Raw genomic sequence first — 24783 nt, forward strand, 5'->3', positions numbered from 1 at the left:
AAAGCATTTTTCCGTGGAGCCCAAATGAGTAGAACTAGGAATGGAAGTGGAAAGTGCAACAAGCCAATGTGGGAGTCAACAATAGTGGCTGTTGAACACATGAAGGCCGTTCAGTCACAGGACAGTCGCCATGAGGGACACTGAGCTCCCAGGGGTGGTTTATGAGCCTTGAGTGACCATAGCGAGGGGGGACAGGCAAGCAGGATGGAGCCCAGACCTCAGTCACCACTCCGGGGCCCTGCAATCTCTGTTTCGATTATTCTTTCCCCTTTCATTCCAGCCCCTTCCTGTAACAAAGACTGCTCCATGAGGAGTACCTGTAATGCTCTTTGAACAGACCATCTGCACATTTTAATAAGTTCTCAGTGGAACACTTACTGATGGGCCCCTAAATGAATTAGGGTGAGCAGAAGTCCTTAGAAGTCCTGGGTTTCCTAACATTGTATGGAGCCCTTACTCTCTTCTCAGGGTGAGATCGATGATGGGCCTGCCCTGTCATTTCAACAAGGCCCCTCAGTAAATCTGACCTGAATTCAAACCAGTGGTGCAGGAGGACCCCCTTAACGCACATAAAAGGCCTCCCTAACAGCGAGTCGCCCTCCAGTCGGAAGCCCCAGGTTGCGATGCCACCCCCCATCTCCTGTTAACCAGCTGTGCACCATTCACCAAGTCACTTTGCCCCTCTGTTTCTGTTTTCTCTTCTGCAACATCAGGCAGACCAGAGGGAGACAGGACGCAGGGTATTTCAAGAGCCCCCATGTGACCATGATGGGCTTGTATCAAGTGCTGGCCTGAAATCAGGGCTGCTGTTCCTCCTCTCCTTCCAGCCCTGCTGCCTACAGACAGCCGCGCCCACGCTTCTCCTGTGGAGATTGCCACATCCTGGCCCCCTTTCCCCGGTTGCCATGGAAAGATGAGAGCGGAAAGACAAGCTCAGCACGCAGGCGGATTCACGGCTCAGTCCCTGCAGAGAACTCCAGAGTCCCTGGGATGAACCTGTCAGTGCTGCAGGCTCTGCGGCTCATTAGCAGAGGGAGCAGCAGGCAGGGCTTCCTACAACTTCTCAGCACACGCCTGGCCCTCCCTCCTCACTCGGAGGTCTCCTGGATACCCTGGGTGGGCTTGCAATCATCGCATGTTCCATTTTTCTACGTAAGCCTCCCTGCAAAAGATTCCAGCCTACGGTTGATGTGAGACACTGCTAGACAAGCTGGGTCAGCTCTGGGGAGTGACACAAGGGGACCTCTCCAATCCCTTAGGTACCAGCCAAGGAGAAGAAAGGGAACTGATCTCTATCTGGGCTTTTGTGTATGTCAGGCACTGTCCCAAATACTTTGCACATATGATCTCATCAAACCCAAGCAACAGTCCTGAGAATGAGCGTGGCATTATCCCCACTTTGTGGATAAACACATTGAGGTCCGGAAACCAAGAAATAGGCCTGTGGTCAGACAACTAGGAATATGCCTAGCCCAACTCCATTTGTCTAGAAATGCAATTCCAAGATTGCACTCTCACCCCAAGTTCAAGCTTTCGATATTGAAGTACTGCCTCTTCAAACCTTTAGTATGAAGTGGGCTGGACAATGGTCCCCAATTAGCAGACCCTAATCCCTGGAAACTGTGAAAAAGGTCTCCGCAGAAGAGACAAGGAAAGATTATTGTGGATTATCTGAGTGGGCCCTAAATCCGATCACGAGTATCCTTAGAAAAGAGGGCAGAGGGAGATTCAATACACAGGGGAGGCCATGTGGCCACAGAGGAGAGATTAGAGCCATGTGGCGCCAAGAACACCAGGAGACCCCAGAAGCTAGAAGAGGCAGGAAGTTCTCTTTGCTAGAGCCTTCAGGGAGAGCACAGCTCAGCAGGTCCTCCGGATTTTGCCCCCTGAAACTGATTTTGGACTTTCAGCCTCCGTTACTATAAAGAACAAATTTTGACTATTTTAAGCCATCAAGTCTGTGGACATCTGTTATGGCATCCATAGGACACGGAGCCCAGGATGAGGGCTCTGACAAGTAGTGTGGGGCATCCATGGGTCCTTGTCACCTCTCCCCAAACGATGGTCATCCTCTACACATTCTAACACCACCCTAAGCAAATGGCATCCATGTTTCTCCAGGTTAGTATTGTGCTTCTGAGCTCCAGAAGCAAACATCCCAAGGCCAACTTTCTATTCCCATGAAGACATCTCAGGAAGCTCACGCATTACACAAAGAGGAGCCCTTCACTTTCCCCACACCTCAGAAACCACATGACTGCCTTGGGTTTCTCCATTTATCACGTGGTGGGGGCCATTCTTAATTCCTCTACTCCCCTCACACCCAGTAGGGCTTCCAGGAACAGGTTGTGATGATCCCCCTCTTCTCCCCACTGTGGTCCAGCCACTGTCATCTCTGAGTGGGTCATGGCAGTACCCTAATAACACCCCCAGCACCATTTCTGGCTGCATTGTTCACATGGCAGCAGGAAGGATCACCCCAAAACAGATCTGAGTATGCCACTCCTTTCACTCAAAATAATACCCACATTCTTTACCAGGGACAGAGACCCTGCCTGGTCCTGCCTGAGCCAATCTCCCACTCCCTGTGACCAGCACCTGCTCCCTGGTCTCAAAGTCCTCAAGCTTTTCAGGGCTCCAGGCTTGCTCCATTTCTCCCTCAACTGAGACGCTTTTTCCCAGATCCCCAAGTCCGGCCCCTTCTCATCAGCCCAGGTCTCTGCCTGCACAGGGGTTTTCCCTGTATGTGCCACTTCCAGAGGCCTGTTCACCCTCCTACCACTCCCCAAACCCACCCCTGTCTTTTCATTTTTGTTAACAACTCAATCAGTTAGTGTGCACTATTCATTTATTTACACTAATCCCCATGCCTGGCTTGAATTTGCCCCCCCAAAAGTTCTTGTGTTGTAAACTCAATCACAATGCAACTTTGTTGGGAGGTGATTGGGTCATGAGGTCAGGTTAGTTATTGTGAGAGTGGGTTGTTGCAAAGTGAGTCTGGCACCTGGTGCTCTTCTTAGTCTCTGCCCTTCCACCATGGGATGACCCAGATGCCAATGCCATGCTCTTGGACTTCCCAGCCTCTTCAACTGCAAGAGGTAAATTTATCTGCTTTATCAACTGCCCAGTCTGTGGTATTCTGTTTTAGCAGAAAATAGACTGAGACATCCCACTAGAATGCAAAACCCAGGCATGCTTGCTGGTCTCATGGCCGTTGTCTTAGCAATGCTGGAGACAGCACCCAGCACTCAGTAGGAACCCAATGCATGTTTGTTCAATGAAGAGCTGTCAGACAAACTGTAAATTGGACAGGGCAGGTATTATTATGATAACTATTGTTAAATAAGGGAGCCAAAGCCCAGAGTAGTTAAGCGCCCTGTCTGACATCACGTAACTTATAAATAGAAGAACAGAAAAGGTGAAGTGAGGTATTAGATACGAGGGAGTTGCACATGGTAAGGTGCCACAAGAGATGGGATGATTGTAGATCTTCTCTTGATAGCCAGCCAAAATCAGGAACAGGAAGATACAGAGGACAGTGACAGGGAGCAGTCAGGCAAGGAGAGAAAAGCTCTAATTTGGCAATGGAAAATCCGCTGGGCAAAGCCTCAGTCAGCAGTCTGGGAGGACACAGAGCTGAGGCAGGGTCAGGCAAGAGTCATAAGAATAAGAGCGCCGGCTGAGAAGGCAGGCGGCTAATGAGAGGAGTGGGGAGATCTGAGGGTGGAGCCAGCCACACAGGTTTCAGCCAGTCTGATTGCTGCAGAGTGGGCTAAGGGTCGAAAGGGACTCAGCAGGCTGTTGCCAACCCCTCAGTGATGTGAGCAGAGCACTGGAGGAGCCTAGAGGGAGGGGGGGACCCCAGCATCATCTCCCACACAGACTGTGCATTAGGAATTCTGTGAGATACCGTGGCCAGAAGATCCCAGGCACGTGGCTCTCGGAGATCAGACAACCCTGCCGCCTTGTGTTATAGGTCACAGCACACAGTTTTGCAACCCCAACTCCTTGCACAACATGGCAAATATTATTTTTCTCAATAAAAGATTTCTGGATGAATAACGATGAGATCCATCAAGGTGAGTCAGGGCTCTAGTTATCCATAGCTGAATAACAAACCACCCTGAAGAAAGCAGAGAGAAACCACCACCAATGTATTAAGCTCGTGGATCCCATAGGTCAAGGATTTGGACTGGGCACAACAGTGGTTGTCAGCCTCGGTTCCTCAGTGTCCAAAACTCTCATGAGAACTCAGATGGCCAGAAGCTGGAATTTTCTGGTGTTTCTTGACTCATGTCTAGTGGCTGAGCCAAGATGACTCAAGAGTGAGGTTCCATGAGCCTGTTGACCATGTGTGTCTATGTTGCCTTTCTCTGTTCCCAGCCTTCTCCCAACACAGCAACTGGGTCCAAGGAGAGAAGGTTCCTCAAGTGGGATGTGACCATGCCCAGAGCCTGGGCACAGAACACGGCCCCTTATGACCCAGCTCAGAAAGTCACCTGGTATCGCCTACCCATCTCTGTTGGTTCAAGTGGCCATGGGCCCACCTGGATGCAAGTCAAGAGGCCACAGACCCCCACCCCTGGAAGAACCCACGGCCAATAGTTTTAAACTGCCATTGTCAGGAACTCAGAGGTTCCTGATGCCTGTCTTGTCTGTTTTCTGTTGTATAATGGAATAGCTGACATTGGGTGGTTTGTAAAGTAAAGGAAGTTATTTCCTACAGTGCTGGAAGCTGGAAATCCAAGGTCCAGGGGCCACATCTGGTGAGGCCCTTCTTGCTGGTGGGGACTTTCAGCAGAGTCCCGAGGGGGTGCAGGGCTTCATATGGTCAAGGGGCTCATGAGAGAGAAGCAACCTGGCTTTTACTACCAACCCATTCTAGTAATAACTAACCCCACCCCTCCCTAACCCATCAGTCCAATAATCCGGTAATCAATGGATGGGTTAATCCATTCATGAGAGCAGAATCCTCATGACCTAATCACCTCCCAAAGATCCCACCTCTCAGCACTGCTCATGTTGGGGGTCAAATTTCCAACACATGGACTTTTGGGGACACATTCAAACTACAGAAATGGCCGTATTCGTCATCTCCATTTGCCGTACCCAGTGACCACAGACTAAAGGACCTAAAGAATCGCAGCTTACTTCCTCGCAGGCTCAGAGGCTGGAAGTTGGCATCAAGTGACAGCAGAGCTGATTCCTTCTGAGGCCTCTCTCCTCACTTTCCAGGTGCCATCTTCCCGGGGATCCTCAGGGGCTCGTCCCTCTGTGTGGCTGTGTCCTAATCCCTCATAAGGACACCAGTCACACTGGATCAGGGGCCACCCTAATAACCTCGTTTTACCTAAATCACCTCTTTAAAGTCCTTAGATTCACACAATTCAGCCTGATGAGGTGACTTGATACTCAGGTGAGGTCCTTCGTGGTTCTCTCAGGCTGCTCAACTGTTTTCACGAGGGCAGAAGCTGATCCCAAAGGCCCTGCCCCCTGACTCCACAGAGACAACAGTGGCTGGAAAGGCCGGGAAAGGTCCAGGAGTTAGAGACGTCCACCTGATTTCAAAGCACCTCGTAAAAGTAAACTGTCCTCCCAAATGGAACCCAGAAACATGCTGGCTCCTGCCAAGAGCTCTCCCCATTGGACCAGAGCTACAGTCTCTCCCGTGATATCCTGGCATCCTCCGTGGAAGTGCAGATTCTGGGCAGGACTAAATCTGTTCCTTCTTTCTTCTCTCATTTCCTCTACTGAATGCATGGAGCCATTACAACAGTTTCTATCTCCATATATACATATTTTTAGTGCAGAAAGATAGTAGTGGGATCCCATATTGGCAGGAACTATCAGGAAGCAACAGGATGTTCGCTCCGTCATCCTCACCTGGTGTCCTTTGCTTTTCCAACCTGTTTGTCACTTAAACTGCTCCACACCTCCAGCGTCCCAAAGCCACACACAATGGGCTGCAAATCAGCACGCAGCCCCGGGGAAATCTTTGGCCCATGAGCATGGAATTTTTTTAAATATACATCCCCACTACTTTGAAGTGCAGGCTCCTTCTAACAGACATAAAAGCAGCCTGGGTTTCTTTTTTTTAAATCCACAGGCACATGGCAGATTCCCGTTCTGCCCACATCTGAGAACAAGAGCTATGGGCAGCCGGTCTCCACCATGTGCGGCTGGCAGGGGCTGGGCAGGAGGCAGGGGCCAGGCCCAGCGTGGATGTCACAGTCCCCAGAGCTTATGCTTATGGAGAGGCAGATTCTGCTCCATGGCAGGGGAGCTACAGACATGGCCCCCAGTCCCACATCTTTCCAGGTCATGAGCCTCCTCTGTGAGACCCAGGCATTCCCCTTCACAGCTCTCCATTCCAAACGGCATCAACGACCCTGGGCTGTGGAAATCAATCCTGTTCTTAGAATCTCCATCATTTATGGAATCCATTGTTGCTTGCCAGAATTACAGTGGTCATTTCTAAAATGTCAGTTTAAAGCTCTAAAATTATTATCTGCTAAATTCACACACAATCCCAATGAGGAATTTCTCACTCAGAATGCCCTCAGCTGCAGCAGGGAGAGGATGCAGCAGGCGGGCCAGCTCCTGCAGCTGTGCTGCATTCACGGGAGCTGCTAACGGGAGCAGGGGCAGGATCTATGTCTGCCTTTCCTTATCATATTACTCTTATTTCGGTTTTAATTGATGCCCCCACCAATGGACATTGCATGGCAATGATGAGATGACTTAATTTTTTAGACTTACTGAAAAGAAGACTGGATGGGGGTGTCGACCGTGGAAGGGCAGTCACTTTCTTGGCTTTGGGGAGCTGGGTGGCCACGGAGCCATGAGGCTGCCCAGAAGGGCACAGGCTATGGAGGGGACCCGTGCTGGCACAGGGCCCACAGCACAGCAGGCTGGCCTGCCTAGAGGGGCTCTGGACCACCTGCCATCCCTTCTGCCTGCTGCCCACCAGCAGCACATCCAAAGGAAACCCTCAAACCAGCTAGTATTGATGGACACTGATAAGGGAGACTGGGCTCCCGGACAGGTAGAGACATTGTGGCCAGCACTCCTGGGAAGAGAGACAAAATGGCAGCAAGAATCGGCTTGGGGCTCTTCCTGGCAGCAGTGGCTCAAACAGGGTTGGCTAAGGGTGACCTGGGTGTTTGGAGCTCTCAGAGACAGAGGCAAAGCCCAGTTCTCCCTTGTCACTGTCTTGGGAAGGGGAAAGTGGGGTGCAAGACCTCTCAGTCCACAGAAGTCAGCATTCGGAAGATACCAGCCAGCCAGAGAAGATGACACCGAACTTACAAGTCCAAACACACAAGCCAGCACCAGCAGTAGGCGCCCACATTAGAGAAGCCAGTCAGGTGGTTAACGTCCCTCAGGAAAATCTGGTCACAGCCTCCACTGCTCTTTCCTCCTCTCTGCCTCTGTTTTTCTCTCTCTCCCTTCGGTCTTCCTCTTTCTCTTCTTAAATACAAAAAAAAAAAAAAAAAAAAAAACCCTGCGTGTCCCCTACCCACCCCTGCATGATCTGGCTGTAGTGCACACGCAGGGTCCGTCCCACCCCAGCCCACCCCACTCCACCCTTGCAGCCACACAGGCCACTGTGGGTCCTGGAAATGGGGTGCTGTTTGTACAAGGCCCGTGGAGGCAGCCCCTCTGTGAGTCGCTCTTACTGCTTCTGATAAACCAACTGGCTCAAATCTGTCCTGTGGCTTTCAGTTCCATGACCCTGGCTCAGAGCCTGGCATGACCTCCATGGCCCACAGAACCCATGTGTATCCTTCCTAGAACAGTGTGGGTAGCACCTCCGTGTGACCATGTGATCACTGGCCACTCCCCACATGCACTGATCATGTCCATTACCACAGGGGCCACATCTGAGAGGATCCAGGACCACTGCTTGGTGCTAAGCAGATGCTGTTGACAAATGACCCAATGAGGACACAATGGCAAGGGTGGAAAGGGGGGAAGCTGGAAAGGTGGCCCCATAGAGCCAAGGGTGAAACTGGAGGTGTCTAGGAGGATGACCCCATAGAGCCAAGGATGGAACAGGAGGCAGCTGGGAAGATGGTCCCATAGAGTCAAGGACAAAACAGGGGGCAGCTGGGAAGATGGCCCCATAGAGCAAAGGATGGAACTGGAAGCAGCTGGGAAGATGGCCCCATAGAGCCAAGGGTGGAATGGGATACCGGGGAAGATGGCCACCATAGAGCCGGGGTAGAACTCGAGGCAGCTGGGAAGATGGCCCCATAGAGCCAAGGACAAAACAGGAGGCAGCTGGACAGATGGTGCCATAGAGCAAAGGATGGAACTGGAAGCAGCTGGGAAGATGGCCCCATAGAGCCAAGGATGGAACAGGAGGCAGCTGGGAAGATGGCCCCATAGAGCCAAGGATAGAATGGGAGGCAGCTGGGAAGATGGCCTCATAGAGCTAAGGACAAAACAGGAGGCAGCTGGAAAAATGGCGCCACAGACCAAAGGATGGAACTGGAGACAGCTGGGAAGATGACCTCATAAAGCGAAAGTGGAACAGGAGGCAGCTGGGAAGATGGCCCTCATAAAACCAAGGATAAAATGGAAGGCAGCTGGGAAGATTACCCCATGGATCCAATGGGCCACACAAACAAAGAAGCAGGGCTGCCCCAGATAGATGAGCCCCAGATGCCAGCAGCTGCTCGGTGCTAGCCTTCACTGCCCCGATGCACACACACAAACACACAGACACACAAGACACACATACACACACTCACAGAGCAGAGGCTGGAAGTCCGCTGCCGTCAGTCTTCCTCACCTTCCTGAGTGGGCAGAGCAGCAGCTTCAGGGACTGAAAAGCCCAGTCTGAGGGCAGAAAGAAAAGGAAAGCAGGGTTCATCTCCTCCCTCAGAGGACCTCCAGGTTCAAAACCCAGACTCACACTCTCCCTCACTGATCCCCGGGCTCACACTCTCCCTCAGTAAAACCCCAGGTTCACACCCTCCCTCAGTATAACCCAAGACTCACACCCTCCCTCAGTGAAGCCCAGACTCACACCCTCCCTCAGTATAAGCTCAGCTTCACGCCCTCCCCCAGTGAACCCCCAGGATCACACCCTCACTCAGTATAAGCTCAGCTTCACGCCCTCCCCCAGTGAACCCCCAGGATCACACCCTCACTCAGTAAGACCCCAGGTTCACACCCTTCCTCAGTGAACCCCAGGCTCACCCCCTCCCTCAGTTAACCCCAGATTCACACCCTTCCTCAGTATAACCCCAGACCACTGTTCTCTGTGTGCTGTAGGAGCTGTGCTGCTGACTCACTGAATAGCTAGACTGGCTCTCCAGGAGGGACTCTGTCATCTCCTCTTTAACTGCTGTGGGAACAGGGGCTCTGTGAGACGAGGCTCTAGGTTTACACAGCTCTCAGGCAGGAGACCTGAGGCCAAAGTCTGACTCTTCAAAACCTCCAGCACAGCCAGCAGGTGGGCAGCACATGGAGTCAGATGGTAAAGGCTGGTGCGCCCACCGTGCAATTTGTTGTAAGAAGGCATGCAGAGCCCTGGTGCGTGTTCAGCAGGGGAAAGAATGAGTCCTATTGGCTCAAGGAGAAGGGGCCTTGTGGCAGTTTGGGGAATGGACTTGAAGCAGGTTAGAGGGAAGGGGAGCTGCATGATGGGCCTCATGGCAGGGCTGAGTGGTCAGTGGGGGCTTCAGAACAGCAAGACCAGAGCTGAGCAAATCCTGAGCTACAGCTGGAGTGCAGTGGGAGGCACACTAGGATGCACTGCTGGATGGGACCCCGAGCAGGTGACGGGCAGTCACCAAGAAGGACTTCCAGGTACCTGGTTTAGACAATGGTTGGGTAGTGGAGTCTTCTCAAGACAGGGGATGAAGCAATCATCAGGTTTGCGGTGAAAGTCAGGACAAACTGGCTTCACGTTGGTTGGTTTTGAAGAACCTGTGAGTCTTCCAAGTAGATAGAGCCAAACACAGGCCTGGAACTCTGTAGAGAAGGCAGGGGCTAAAAATAGGTGTGGAGCCCTTGTAAGGGTGCAGCACCATCAGGGACTGTGTGCAGGTGCAAAGAGGAACTCCAGGGAGCAGAGAGAGAGAGAGAGAGAGAGAGAGAGAGAAGAGGTCAGGGAAGATAGGGCCGAACTGGATGAAAGTGATCATGGGGAGACCACAGGGACCAATTGCCCCACAGGGCGTGTGGACAGTGATACCTAATACTATAGAAAGCTGTCCTAGGATGCAACACTCAGTGGTGTGGGGACTGGGTCACTTTTGCAGCTCCTTCCTACCTGGGCACTCTTCATCCTCTGAGTGCGAACAACACACCTCTCCTATTCATCTTCTCCCGCATCCCCACAGTCTGGAGATCTGACTCACAGAAGGTCATGCTAGAGAATCATGAGGATTGATGGATGGATGGATATGTGCACTGCATCTTGCCAGCAGCTGAGGACTCCAGAGCGAGGGTCGCCTCTGCCTCCAGGCACTGGCTGGGCTACAGCTCTAGCTGTGCAGACTCCAATGTGACAGGCACAGCTCCCCTGGGCCGTGGTGAGCAGCAGAGCCTCAAACCGACTATACATGCCAAGGCTGAGGCAGAGACACCTGAGACAGCCAGAGACTACCTGATGCCACCTTGAGCTCTTTCTCTGCCACACCAGAATGTGTACATGCAGGCACATGTGCACACACATGCACAAATGCATATTCATGCACCCACACATGCATGCTCACACAAACACATGCCAGAGCTTAGTGTCTCCCTCAGGGGCAGGGCATACCTCTCCTCCACACCTCCTTTGCAGCCTGAGGAAAGCTTCTGGCTTCCCCGACCCCCTGTTAAGCACGCTCTGCACACGGGGACTTCCCAGCCCTCTCCCAGCTGTGTGCTGCTCTCTTGTGATCTGGCCACAGAGGCTGACAAGCATAGGCAGGTCTCCAACTTGGCCCCAGCTCCACTTGGAGGCTGGACTGGCAGATAAATTGGTCCTGGAGGGAGGTGAGGAGGGGAAACAGAAAGAGGGGGGCCTAGAGGGAAGATTTCAAATGCATTTCTCTGCTAAACCAAACTCCAGCTTTCCAAGGCTCATAGCTGTGTTGCAAAGGCTGACAGAGCGCCAGCCCAGGCTCAGGCAGATGGTGCCAGGAGGGGCACAGGCCAAGCAGGGTGGGCTGGGATCCATCAGAATTCGATGAAGCAGCGGCTCCAGGAGGAATGGTCTGGCCTGCCGACCTCAGAGCATCTCTAGAGGCCATTCCGGCTCATTCCGGTTCTGTGAGAGCCAGAAGCCAGTCAAATCCAGCCTGAGAAGCACCAGTATTTGTCCTAAGAGTGCGTTGAAAGAGGACTTGGTGTGCAGCCACACTCAGCAGGTGCCACTGACCTTCAGCCCTTCGCAGACCAATGGCTGATACCAGTATGGCTGTTTTTAAGTCCAGAGGAGGAGGCTGCACAGCACAAGAGAATGCAACTTCAAAACATACTTTCTTGTTGTTGTTGACCAATTCTTCTCAGAGGCTCCAACCAGAGGCCTGCAAAATGGAGGCCAGCGAGACCCCCCACGTTCCAGTCCACATTCAGTAAAAAGCATGTGGAAGGCGGTGCCATCATTCCTGCTCATTCTGCTGTCATTTCCCTGAAGTCTTACCATAAAAGGCACAGTGCTCGCAGGAATTGCTGCTTCCAGGTATTGGAATGTGGAGGGCATCACCTGACCATGGCTGGCTGCAGGTCCTGCGTGTGGAGTCGGTGAACCAGGCAGACAGCACTCAGCCTGCAGAGCGGGCATCCTGGATTTCCGTCTCCCCGAGAGACAGTGGCTGCACCAGAGCTGCCATGGAACCACAGGCTGTGGGCAGCTGGGATGGAGCACACCCCTTAGAAATAGACCGGGAGGTCTCCCACAGACAGTGTCATCCGGGGCCTGCCTACACGGTCTGTGTTGAGTCGGCCGGTGCAGCCGCGCCTACCTGAAACCTGAGTCAGACTCACCAGATGCCCACAGAGAAGGCATATGGAAGAGGGAAGTCCCCCGCAGAAGTGAGGAAAAGTCTGCATCATATACGTAACAATATGTGGAATGCTATCTGTCTCAGGCTTAAACCAGTATTGCCTGTTCTGAAATCCCAACTGTGTCTGTTCTTAGCATGACACGCTGTGAAATGTAAAAGCCTGAAGCCCTTCAGTGGCTTTCTGGATGTCAGACAATTCTTGCAAATAGCAATTTAGTGAACACAACCTAACCAAATAAAATCATGCCAACTGGATTCCCTTTGATCCGGACATACCACTCTGATGTATGGAGGCCAGTATTTAACATCAGGTATGACAAGTCTGCTTCAGCAAAACCATTTGAAAATTGGTATTATGACATACCAAGGCCACACTACTACAGCTGACAGCCCACACCTCTCCAGCAGCCTGACTGCACTGAGAAATTAAGTGCTTACAGGGCACTGACAATTGTAAATCAAATTCATTCCTGAGAAAATGAATAAAGTGAATTTTTAAGAAATGCCTTGACTAGAATGTACTTGGAGGCATGGGTATGTTGTGGAGGAGAAGGACGCCAACCCAAGACCAACTTGCCTACAAAAGTGGTTTCTCCAGTCTACAAGCTTGTGCCTGTCTCCTAAATTTCCATGTTAAAATCCTAACCCCAAGGTGACGGCATTTGGAAGACTTGGGAAGCTGATTAGGTCACAAAAGCAGAGCCCTCATGAGTAAGGTTAGTGACGTCAAAAAAAGAGGTCCAAGAAACCTCCCTTCCCCTTGGCTGGGGAACCAAATCTCCACGAAGTGGGTTTTAAAGGTGATTCCAATGAAGGCTCAGGACAGAGGAGAGCTGCAGAGACAGCCTCTGCCTTACGAAATATCTGAGTGGTCATGAACAGAATGTTGGTAGACATATGGATGGTAAAGGCCTTTCTGGTGAGCTCTCAAATGGAAATGAGGAACGTTTGAGGATGAAATACAAATGAGGATGACAGAGGAAAGGCCATCCTTGTTATAAAATGGTGAAGAACTTGGCTGGATTATGTTTGTGTCAGGTGTTTTATGGAAGGTGAAGCTCACAAACAATGGAGGTGGATATTTGGCTGAGCAGAGGGCTACAGGAGCAGCCGGTTCCTCTTGACTCCTCATAGTGAGATGGGAGAAGAGTGAAGAAATTTGAAGACAGAGATGGTAATCCAAAAGGAAGCAAAGCTTAAAAATTAGGAAAATTATCAGCCTATCCATATCGGGAAACACAAAAAAGCCCGTTTGGGAAAGAGCAAGGGTATGGCCAAGAGACCTTTGATATGGAAATTAGCATGAATCTGCCATCTCAGCAGAAGACAGGTGCCATTCATTAAGACAATGGGGAGATTAGCCAGAACCTAGTGTCCATGGCCATGGAAGAATGACCCCAAAGGAGTTTCAGAGCCTGAAGTGTGGCATGGCATCAAAGGAGAGGCCACAGCCACCTAGCCCTGTTCTACTCCCCGCACTCAGACACCAAACTGCTCAGTGGCCCCAGGTGTGGCTCTGGTGCACTGGAGGGGAATGCATTCTGTGCAGAAAGGCTATGAGAGCATGACTACCTCCACCTAGATTGTTCTAGAGGGTTCTAGATAGTAACATGACCCAGGCAGAGGGGTGCCCAGGACAGGGTAACTGCAGGGAGCCCCCACTAGGGCAACGCCCAGTGAGGCCATGGGCGTAAGGCTGCTCAAAGCCATGGGAGTGGGGCTGCCTGGAGCTTTGGGCACCCAAATCCTATGTGACAAAACTGTGGATTGTGCCCTCCACCCCAGGGTGCCTGGAAGGTGGGATCCCAGCCCCAATGGGCCTGGAGGGCAGAGCATTCAGCCGATGTTGGTTCTTGATCTTTAAGGCCTTTCTCCTTCCCTGTTTTCCCCCGTGGAATACAAATGTCTTTTCTACACGTGCCCCACAACAGTATTTTGAAAGCACATAAAACATTTCATTTCACCAGCTCATAGATGATGAATTTGCCTCAAGATGAATCCCACCTTTGAGTGTCATGATATCTGATTCAGATGAGACTTTAGACTTTTGCATTGCCGCTGAAATTAATGAAAACTTTTAAGGATATTGAGATGGAACGAACGTATTTTGTACGTGAAGAAACGAATTAGGAGGGGTCAGGGCAGAATGCTATAGTTTGAATGTACGTGTATCTTCAAAATTTATATGTTGAAAATTAAACCCCAATTTGATGGTATTAAGAGGTGTGTCCTTAGGGAGGTGATTAGGCCCTGAGGGCTCCACCGGCAAGAATGAGACTAATGCCCTATGAAAGATGCTTCAGAGAACGTCCTAGTCCTTTTGCCTCTTCTGCCCTGTGAGTGCACAATGTGCAGCCATTCTTCCATTGCGCCATCGCGCCTTAAGCCATGGGAAGACACTGCAACAAGGTGTCATCTTGGAAGCAAAGAGGAGTCTCACTGGACACCAAAGCTTCAAGCACCTTGATCTTGAACTTTCCAGCCTCCAGAATTGTGAGAAATGAATTTCTTATTTACAAATTACCTGGTCTAAGATATTTTGTTATAGCAGCATGATCAGAATAAGAGAGTTATTTTATGTATTTATAAAAATACAATGTTCCGTCGAGCTCCCTAAGGCTTGTGGTGGGATTTGGGAAGTGGGTCATTTTACACCAAAAGTGGGAAGAGACAGACATGCAGATGTCTCCCTGAGCTTTTCAAGAAGCCTGAAGTCTGGTCATTGTTATCCTGGTTAGTCTAGTTAAGACTCTGACTAAAATCACAGGCTAAGGAGAACATGCCAAGAGTCACTCCCTCCTTAAGGGCTGTGTTCCAAGGGGAAAAAATCACTCTATATAGATGCGTCCTCAGATCAAAGAAGATGTGGCCTTGGGTCTATACAGATGTGGCCTCAAATACTAGAGCAGGGAGGGAGCCACCTTAGTCTTTACTTAGTCTGCCCCCTTAGTCTTTGCTTAAAATGCAGCAGAATATTCTAGTTAGTTTAGGAAACTTCAAAGACCCAATAAGGCCACCAACACTTCCACACCCAGGGCAGGAGTCTCTGGGAAATGGAGTTCTCCAAGTTGCCACAGGTGCAGTGTGTGAGCTCAGTGTGTGCATGTGTACACAGGGGAAAGCACAGCAAGCACTTGTTTGCATAGAGCCTCTCTGCATGCTCACAGACACACAGAGAAAAGTGCAAAGAGCCACTGCACCTTCAGGAAACTTCCAGAGGCCCTTCCAAGTAGACCACTGGGTCTTCACCCACAGACTATGCATGAAGGTTTCAGGAAGTACCCCATCCTCAATGTCAAATATAGTGGTTCACCTGGTTGAAACCTTCCACCAGGGGACAAAATTTTCCATTCCACAGTGAGAACCCAGGCCCAATCCTGCTACAAGGAGACCCATCATGCCTTTACCTTCTATGGAGATGTAATGGTGGCAAGGCAGATTCTCTCCTCGACTGGAACAAAGAGATGGGGAAGTAAAGGAAGAAGAGTCCCATGAGGAGCAAAAAGAGACGTGAGGGAAGAGGCTGGACAAGGCAGAGTATGAGGACTGAAGCCCAAATCAAGCCTCTTGGGCCTCAATAGCTGTCAAGGTCTTGTCTTGGCTACCAATAAAATATTGCATTTTGAACCCCCAAATATGTCGAGACTATCCTCTGCCTCTCTGTCCCTAACCTTTCCAGATTGAGCTCTAGGATGCCAGGGAAGAGCAGCAGGGCAGTTAATTCCTGCATTCCTTCCACCTACAGCAGGCTCTGGGAGTCCAGTACATGCAGGGCCTGGGGGACACAGCAGAGCCCCAACTGAGACAGAGGCGAAGCTCAGCAGCCAGTCAAACCCAGCCTGGTTCTGCTTCCAGATGAAAATGACTCTGTATTAGTGTGTTTCTACACTGCTATGAAGAAATACCCAAGAATGGTAATTTGTAAAGAAAAGAGGTTTTTACGGTTTTGGGTCTAACATTTAAGTATTTAATCCATCTTGAATTAATTTTTGTATAAGATGTAAGGAAGGGATCCAGTTTCAACTTTCTATATATGGCTAGCCAGTTTTCCCAGCACCATTTATTAAATAGAGAATCATTTCCCCTTTTCTTATTTTTGTCAGGTTTGTCAAAGATCAGATGGTTGTACATGTGTGGTATTATTTCTGAGGGCTCTGTTCTGTTCCATTGGTCTACATCTCTGTTTTGGGAGCAGTGCCATGCTGTTTTGGTTACTATAGCCTTGTAGTATAGTTTGAAGTCAGGTAGCGTGATGCCTCCAGCTTTGTTCTTTTGGCTTAGGATTGTCTTGGCTATGTGGGCTCTTTTTTGGTTCCATATGAACTTTAAAGTAGTTTTTTCCAATTCTGTGAAGAAAGTCATTAGTAGCTTGATGGGGATGACATTGAATCTATAAATTACCTTGGGCAGTATGGCCATTTTCACAATATTGATTCTTCCTATCCATGAGCATGGAATGTTCTTCCATTTGTTTGTGTCCTCTTTTATTTCATTGAGCAGTGGTTTGTAGTTCTCCTTGAAGAGGTCCTTCACATCCCTTGCAAGTTGGATTCCTAGGTATTTTATTCTCTTTGAAGCAATTATGAATGGGAGTCCACTCATGATTTGGCTCTCTGTTTGTCTGTTATTGTTGTATAGGAATGCTTGTGATTTTTGCACATTGATTTGGTATCCTGAGACTTAGCTGAACTTGCTTATCAGCTTAAGGAGATTTGGGGCTGAGATGATGGGATTTTCTAAATATACAATCATGTCATCTGCAAACAGGGACAATTTGACTTCCTCTTTTCCTAATTGAATACCCTTTATTTCTCCTGCCTGCTTGCCCTGGCCAGAACTTCCAACACTATGTCGAATAGGAGTGGTGAGAGAGGACATCCCTGTCTTGTGCCAGTTTTCAAAGGGAATGCTTCCAGTTTTTGAACATTCAGTATGATATTGGCTGTGGGTTTGTCATACATAACTCTTATTACTTTGAGATATGTCCCATCAATACCTAATTTATTGAGAGTTTTTAGTATGAAGGGCTGTTGAATTTTGTCAAAGGCCTTTTCTACATCTATTGAAATAATCATGTGGTTTTTGTCTTTGGTTCTGTTTATATGCTGGATTACATTTATTGATTTGCATATATTGAACCAGCCTTGCATCCCAGGGATGAAGCCCACTTGATCATGGTGGATTAGCTTTTTGATGTACTGCTGGATTCGGTTTGACAGTATTTTATTGAGGATTTTTGCACTGATGTTCATCAGGGATATTGGTCTAAAATTCTCTTTTTTTGTTGTATCTCTGCCAGGCTTTGGTATCAGGATGATGCTGGCCTAGGATTCCCTCTTTTTCTATTGATTGGAATAGTTTAAGAAGGAATGGAACCAGTTCCTCCTTGTACCTCTGGTAGAATTCAGCTGTGAATCTGTCTGGTCCTGGACTTTTTTTGGTTGGTAGGCTATTAATTATTGCCTCAACTTCAGAGCCTGTTATTGGTCTATTCAGGGATTCAGCTTCTTCCTGGTTTAGTCTTGGGAGGGTGTATGTGTCCAGGAATTTATCCATTTCTTCTAGATTTTCTAGTTTATTTGCGTAGAGGTGTTTATAGTATTCTCTGATGGTAGTTTGTATTTCTGTGGGATCGGTGGTGATATCCTCTTTATCATATTTTATTGCATCTATTTGATTCTTCTTTCTTTTCTCCTTTATTAGTCTTGCTAGTGGTCTACTAATTTTGTGGATCTTTTCAACAAAACAGCTCCGGGATTCACTGATTTTTTTAAGGGTTTTTTTGTGTCTCTATGTCCTTCAGTTCTGCTCTCATCAAGGACTTCATGTCTGAAACACCAAAAGCAATGGCAACAAAAGCCAAAATTGACAAATGGGATCTGGTTAAACTAAAGAGCTTCTGCACAGCAAAAGAAACTACCATCAGAGTGAACAGGCAACCTACAGAATGGGAGAAAATTTTGCAATCTACTCATCTGACGAAGGGCTAATATCCAGAATCTACAAAGAACTCAAACAAATTTACAAAAAAAAAACAAACAACCCCATCAAAAAGTGGGCGAAGGATATGAACAGACACTTCTCAAAAGAAGACATTTATGCAGCTAACAGACACATGAAAAAGTGCTCATCATCACTGGCCATCAGAGAAATGCAAATCAAAACCATAATGAGATACCATCTCACACCAGTTAGAATGGCGATCATTAAAAAGTCAGGAAACAACGGGTGCTGGAGAGGATGTGGAGAAATAGGAACACTTTTACACTGTTGGTGAGACTGTAAACTAGTTCAACCATTGTGGAAGACAGTGTGGCGATTCCTCAAGGATGTAGAACTAGAAATAGCATTTGACCCAGCCAACCCATTACTGGGTATATACCCAAAGGATTATAAATCATGCTGCTATAAAGACACATGCACATGTATGTTTATTGCAGCACTATTCACAGTAGCAAAGACTTGGAACCAACCCTAATGTCCATCAATGATAGACTGGATTAAGAAAATGTGGCACATATACACCATGGAATACTATGCAATCATAAAAAAGAATGAGTTCATTTCCTTTGTGGTGACATGGATGAAGCTGGAAACCATCATTCTCAGCAAACTGTCACAAGGACAAAAAACCAAACACCACATGTTCTCACTCATAGGTGGGAACTGAACAATGAGATCACTTGGACACAGGGCGGGGAACATCACACCTGGGCCTGTTGTGGTGTGGGGGCAGTGGGGAAGGATAGCACTAGGAGATATACCTAATGTAAATGATGAGTTAATGGGTACAGCACACCAACATGGCACACGTATACATATGTAACAAACCTGTACATTGTGCACGTGTACCCTAGAAGTTATAGTTTAAAAATGTAAAAAAAAAGAAAAGAATAAGTTTACTTGACTCACAGTTCCACATGGCTGAGAGACCTCAGGAAACTTACAATCATGGAGGAAGGCACCTCTTCACAGGATAGCAGGAGAGAGGATTAGAGCCAGCAGGGAAAATGCTAGACGCTTATAAAACCATCAGATCTCGTGAGAACTCACTCACTATCATGAAAACAGCATGGGGGGAACCACCACCATGATTGAATTCCCTCCACCTGGTCCCACCCTTTGACACTAGGGGATTATTATAATTCAAGGTGAGATTTGGGTGGGGACACAGAGCCAAACCATATCAACCTCAGACCACCGCAATCAACAGTGCAGCCAATGTTTCCTGGAATCGTTGAGTAGACATCAAATGGAGTAGCTGCCCTCTGTGTAGAGGCTGTGGTATGGATGTCTCTATGTTGGACCCACACTTGACATCATGCAAGTCACACCTATCAGACACACGACAGAGATGAAGCCAGCTGGGCCCGAGCACGCCCATGCCTGTCCATGTCTGTGCTGCCTCGCTGCAGGCATGTACTCTCCTGCCGTGAACTGAGGTGGACGCTGCATGGCTGGGACATTCTCTCTACCTGTCTCTGCCTCTGCGTCTGTCTGCCCCACACACACACGTGCGTACACACGCGATATCGCTGGCCCCTGCCCATTAGAATGCACTCCATGTGACCACCGTGGATCCCACCATGACCAGCACCAGAAAAGAGGCGTTCTTCAGCACAGCTCAGGAGGGGAACTCACCCAGCTTTTGAAAGCTTTGATCCATCGTCCTCACTTTGAGTACAATTCAAATAAAAACCTCCAGAGGCCATCCCTTTTTAAAATTCATTTCTCATTGCCTTTCTTTTTTCTCTCTTTTTCCTCTCTAGATGGTGGCAGCAAAATTCAAAGCAAGAGAATCCCCAGGGAAAGGACAAGATGGCAAGACCCGGCCTGGGGTGTCCACAGCCCTCCCCTCCGACAGTCCCTGCTGGGGGCCTTTGCTCCCCACCATCTAAGTCTCGGAGGACGTCAGCTTTTTTCCCAAGAGGATCCATCCCTTAGAGGTTTTCTCTCAACTTCTGCACCCAGAACCGTCTCCAAAACGGGAAGCGTGTTAGCTGGGAATGACTCGTTCCTAGCAAGCCCACTCCATCTGCATGGGCTCAGTGCTGCTGGGATCTGGGATCCGTCCTAACTTGTGATTCTGATGCTGTTCCCTTGGGATTCTCGCTGAAATGCCAGCCACTACGTTGGCTCCCTTATAATCACCTCTGGCCCACTAGGGAAGGTAAAATAGCATCGAATCAGGAGGAGGAGGAATCGGAAGCACTGTGGTGGGATATGGTTAGGTTTTCTTCCTCCCAGCCCTGAACAGGAGCCTCTAAATTTTTCAACAGCTGTCTTTGCCCCTCTTGGAGAAAGCCCCATCTGTTCCCCCTTCCTCACTGCGTAATCCTTGCCATACGCCCCTGCTCGCTGCCATTTCTGAAGGACACAGGGGGCTTCTGTTACCTGAGCCCTTTTTCCCTCACAGATGCCTGCAGGCTGAAGCTTGCTGGGGAGGCCTCTTCAAGGGACGCCTAGCCCCTGGACATCATCCAAGTTGGCAGCTTCACCGCAGAGCTGCTGAGAGAAAGGCGCGGGGGGCAGCCTGGGCTGGCCTGCTGAGCCAAGATAAAGCTGCAGGAACCTGCTGCTGCCAGAGGGGATGTTTGCTGGCTTCCCACAGGTGACCAATGTGGGCAGAGACCAGGCAGGACTCCAGCTCGGGGACAGTGATGGGCACAGGGTCACGCAGGGCTCTGGGCTGGGCCCAGGTTTTGAACCAACACCACCAGCTGCCGGGTGGTGGGAACAAACACAAGCACCAGGCTCAGTTTTCAAACCTCTCCTCCTCCGTCTCCTGTTATTTAAGGTCACACCACATTGGAAGTGAGTCAGGCAGGTGGAGCCCTTTATGTCCATGAGGCAGGTGCAGCAGCCCAGGGAAGCAGGGTAGCCTGTCCCAGGAATAGCCAATGTCACCTGGAAGCAGAGTCAGACGCGGGCTGTGTGGGTGGCTCCCAGTCATGTGGACAGCAGGCCTGACTGTCCCTGTCCCCGTGAGCCACATGAAGGTGCTGCGGATCCGTCCAGGCGTGGGTGTTGTTCTCTTCCGGCCCAGCCTTCTCCCTCTTTCCACACGCACGGTTGGGGCAGCATCTCCTGTCTGCTGCCATCTCCTCTGACGGCGGGGGTGCGTCAGCTGACCCTGTGCCCTCTGGCCTCATTTTTCATGGGTGTTGCCACTGTCTGGCTGTCTGCCCCTCCCCGCATTAATTCTCCCCCTCTGGTGGCAGAGACCTTGCCTTGACCATCTCTGTATCTGCAGCCCCCAGTGGCCCTCAGTGCACGTTTGTCAAGGGAAATATATGCAAAAAGTACATTTGCATATCACAGCCCTGAGCAGACACACCCGGAATCGTTGTTGCTGCTTTGCAGAGAGGGTCTGTCCCTGGACACCCCTGTCTCTGACTGCCAGGGCCTGAGGGTGTGGGAGGACAACGAGACACATCAGAAGGAAACAGAGAAGGGAGAGTGAGAGCCTGTCTTTCGTCCAGCTCCCTCCCTGCAGGGCCACCCCTGGCCAGCCTTAGGCCAAAGGACACAGATGCCTGCAAACGTCTCTGCCGGCCCCCAGGGCTTGATATTCATCCACAATGTGCCTTTCAGGCCTGGGTTGGGGAGGCCTGGACTCCACAGCAGCCCACACCTTGTGCTCGAGTCTCACCTGACTCCAACAACAGGCTGGATCCCAGGCTCAGTCCCTGCATGAGCTGCCTCCTGCTCAACGCTGGAATTCTGATGGACACAAGTACCACATCACTTGATTTCTTTATTTTACACATTGAACATGAGATCCTAAAAACGGTAAAAGGGTTTACTCAATGTCCCAAAGCCAGACAGTGGCAGGGCAGCCCCCATCCTCAGCATGGTCTGGGCTCTTTTTCGTGCAGAGGAAATCCGTGCCCACTCTCAGCTCTCCACATTGCTGAGATAGTGCCTCGTGTGTGTGTGTGTGTGTGTGTGTGTGTGTGTGTTTGTGTTTGTGCTTGCATGTGCATATGCTGCATCTGTGCACATATACTTATGATTACGTGTGGACATGTGTGGGATTGTGTACATGTGAGTATGTGGTATCTGTGTGCATATGTGTATGATCATGTGTGGGCGTGTGTGCACATGTGTGTGCCTGTGTGTATTTGTGCATGCACATGTGTTTGTATGTGGTATCTGTGCACATATGTTTGTGATTGTATGTGGACATATGTGTGCACACACCTGTGCCTGTTAGGGTTAGGGTTAGGGTTTGTTCATGTGCCTGCATATATGGGCATGTGTGTACATGTGGGTATGTGTCTCTGTGTGCTTGTGCATGGGTACATATGTGTGTTGAGTACATGTGTGCACACAACTGCATTTGTGCATGCATGTGTGCGTGTGAATCGGAGGAGGCAGAGTGCTGAGCCAGGCTTGTCCAGGAACAGGAAATCTGGGCCGAGAGTGAGGGAGCGTCTCAGGGCCCCAGCCAGGGAGAGGATGGGAATCCACACGGGAGCAAACGTCTCCCAGCTGTGGGACCTTCACAGCCTGCCCAAGCTGCATGTCTGTCGTTTTCAGCTCACATGATACTCAGTCAAAGTCCCCAAAGGTACGAATAGGAAATGTTCCCTCCACCACGTTAAAGATGATGAGACGGAGGCCCAGGGAGCATTTGCCTGGTATCATCCAGCACATGAAATTTAAAATGAGGAAGAGAATCGTGCTGACTCTCACCTCTGCCCTGGACTGACTAGTGTGCGGTGGTCTGGCCCTCTTGGGCATCTGGGTCTGTGTGACAGGGCGGCTGCCAGGGACCCCCTCAGGTCCTCGGTTTCCTTGTGTGTCACAGGAAGGGATCAGATTCCCTCCAAGGCCTCTTCTGCCTCACAGGCAATTCCCGAGCCAACCTAGCAGGAAGTGATGGGCTAGAGAGGGAACAAAAACTCCCAGGGGTCGTCCCTGTGAACATCTGTCTTTGTCGCACACAGGAAGGCCAGAGCTCAGCTCCCACCACACCCTCCTCTGCCCGGACCAGGCTCGCGGGGAAGCGAGTTACTCTACATGCCCTTCAGGTGCAGTTCCCATGGCTCCTTGGACACAGCCCCATTGCGGTCTCCTCTAGGATATGCTGTCTCCAAAATGCGGTACATGTGCTTTGGATTTCTCTCCTTACCCCTATGGTAAAGCACAGAAACACCACGCGGAATCTATCAGTCAAGTGATCTGTGAAATGGCCTCTCCTCACTTTCCCGTGGAGATTTCAGAGGAGCAGAAGGCATTCAAAACCTCACATGAAGTGATAAACCAAGGCAGATAAAATCCCAGGGTCTAAGGTAAGAACTCTGTCTTACTTTTGTCTCTGTCCATAGCCACCCTGACCACTCCCATCCACACGGCTAACTCCAGTGGCTTCTGCAAGGCTCAGGCCCCCCCACAGACCAGCAGAACTGAGGTGGAAAAATAGTCAAGGAAAGACACAGAGGAAAACCATCAAAAGTGATACCTCAAGGTGTCTCTGAGCCATTCAAAAGCAACAAAGAAACAAACAAACAAAACGCCAGCGAACTCCATTAAGATCTTAAAAGCGGAAGTCATCTCCAAGTTAAGCACCCTTTATCTCGTAAACAGAGGCTGCAAATTTCATAATTCCAAACATTCAAGCTCGTCTTCCAGAAAAGCATCTGCAGAGCTGGGTGCTGTGAGTTCAGAACAGGCCATCCCATAAAGCCAGGTGGGTGAGCCTAGCTGCTGAGCCTAGCTGCTGAGCCTCTCCTGCCTGTCCCTAGGCTTGGCGAGCCTGCTGAGGGTACAGACAGTTGGTGTGGGTGACAGCTCCCAGGCCTCCTCCCGAGGTTTCTCTCCTCTCCTCCCTTCTGTTTCAGCAACAAGTCATTGGTCTTCAGCTACCCTGGCACACTTGCTCTATGGAAATGTGTATCACAGCAGTGCTGGCATCATGACTGTGAGGACGGCACAGGCCAGGGCTTGGTGGACGGGACATTGTTATGGCAGCTCTGCTTCTTTTTACCATCACCGGCAAGAGGAGGAAGATAATGCAATCATGGTGTGAGGTGCACAGGCGATGCTGTGTGTCCCCCTCTGTGATCACCCCCTAGAATTCCAAAGGAATTTCGTAACGTGCATTGCGGTCTTTGTGGTTGAGCACCTCAAGGGGGACCCTCCACAGGCTTAGGGACTCCCAAGGTGCTGTTGCAACCCCGTGTGGACCCTTACTCCGCGCTCACGACCCGCTGGACGCTTGGCATCACTGTGGCCCTCCTCCCTCACCAGGATCATAACATGATGCCCATTTTACAGGTGAAAGCAGGGAGGGACAGAGAGGTCCAGGAACCTCCCCCAGCTCCCACATCCGTGATCCAGCCGGCCCGCTTCCCAGCCCTGAGGCCAGAGCTCCTAATCGGAGGATTTGCACTTCCCTGGGAAAAGGTTCCATGACTCGTGTTTCCCTCCGAGCCCCAACTGCAAACTTCGAATCAAGAGGGACTCTTAGGTGCAGCCCACACGCCGGGCGCCCTCGTTCCAAAATAAGCCCAACAACAAGCAGCAGCATGCGGGGCGCTGAGAACCTGGGAGCTGCTGCTACACACGAATTATTCACCCACGAGGAAGCACCAGCCCAGGCGCTGAGAACCTGGGAGCTGCTGCTACACATGAATTGTTCACCCACGAGGAAGCACCAGCCCAGCCGTGGAGACACCGATGCTGCTGACAAAATCAATTGCATTTTTATACAAAAATAAAAAATAAGAACGGAAGGGGAAAAGCGAAAAAGAAAAAGACCTTCCCTTTT

The 24783-nt window shown here is 50.1% G+C and overlaps 1 long non-coding RNA gene across 4 annotated transcripts in view; it reads right to left on the minus strand.

Annotated features, from left to right (window-relative positions):
• The window catches only part of LOC105497566 (uncharacterized), a 141603-nt gene extending 129137 nt beyond the window's left edge, over window positions 1-12466 (minus strand). For all 4 annotated transcript variants that reach the window (XR_011611398.1, XR_011611397.1, XR_011611396.1 and 1 more), the window contains exons 1-3: window positions 10778-12466; window positions 9824-9984; window positions 8757-8844 (exon numbers count right to left, since the gene is read on the minus strand). This is a non-coding gene — a long non-coding RNA (uncharacterized lncRNA). The remainder of the gene's footprint in view (window positions 1-8756; window positions 8845-9823; window positions 9985-10777) is intronic.
• Window positions 12467-24783: the final 12317 nt, after the last annotated feature.

Source organism: Macaca nemestrina, chromosome 13 (assembly GCF_043159975.1).
Source record: "Macaca nemestrina isolate mMacNem1 chromosome 13, mMacNem.hap1, whole genome shotgun sequence".
Taxonomy (NCBI): Eukaryota; Metazoa; Chordata; class Mammalia; order Primates; family Cercopithecidae; genus Macaca; species Macaca nemestrina.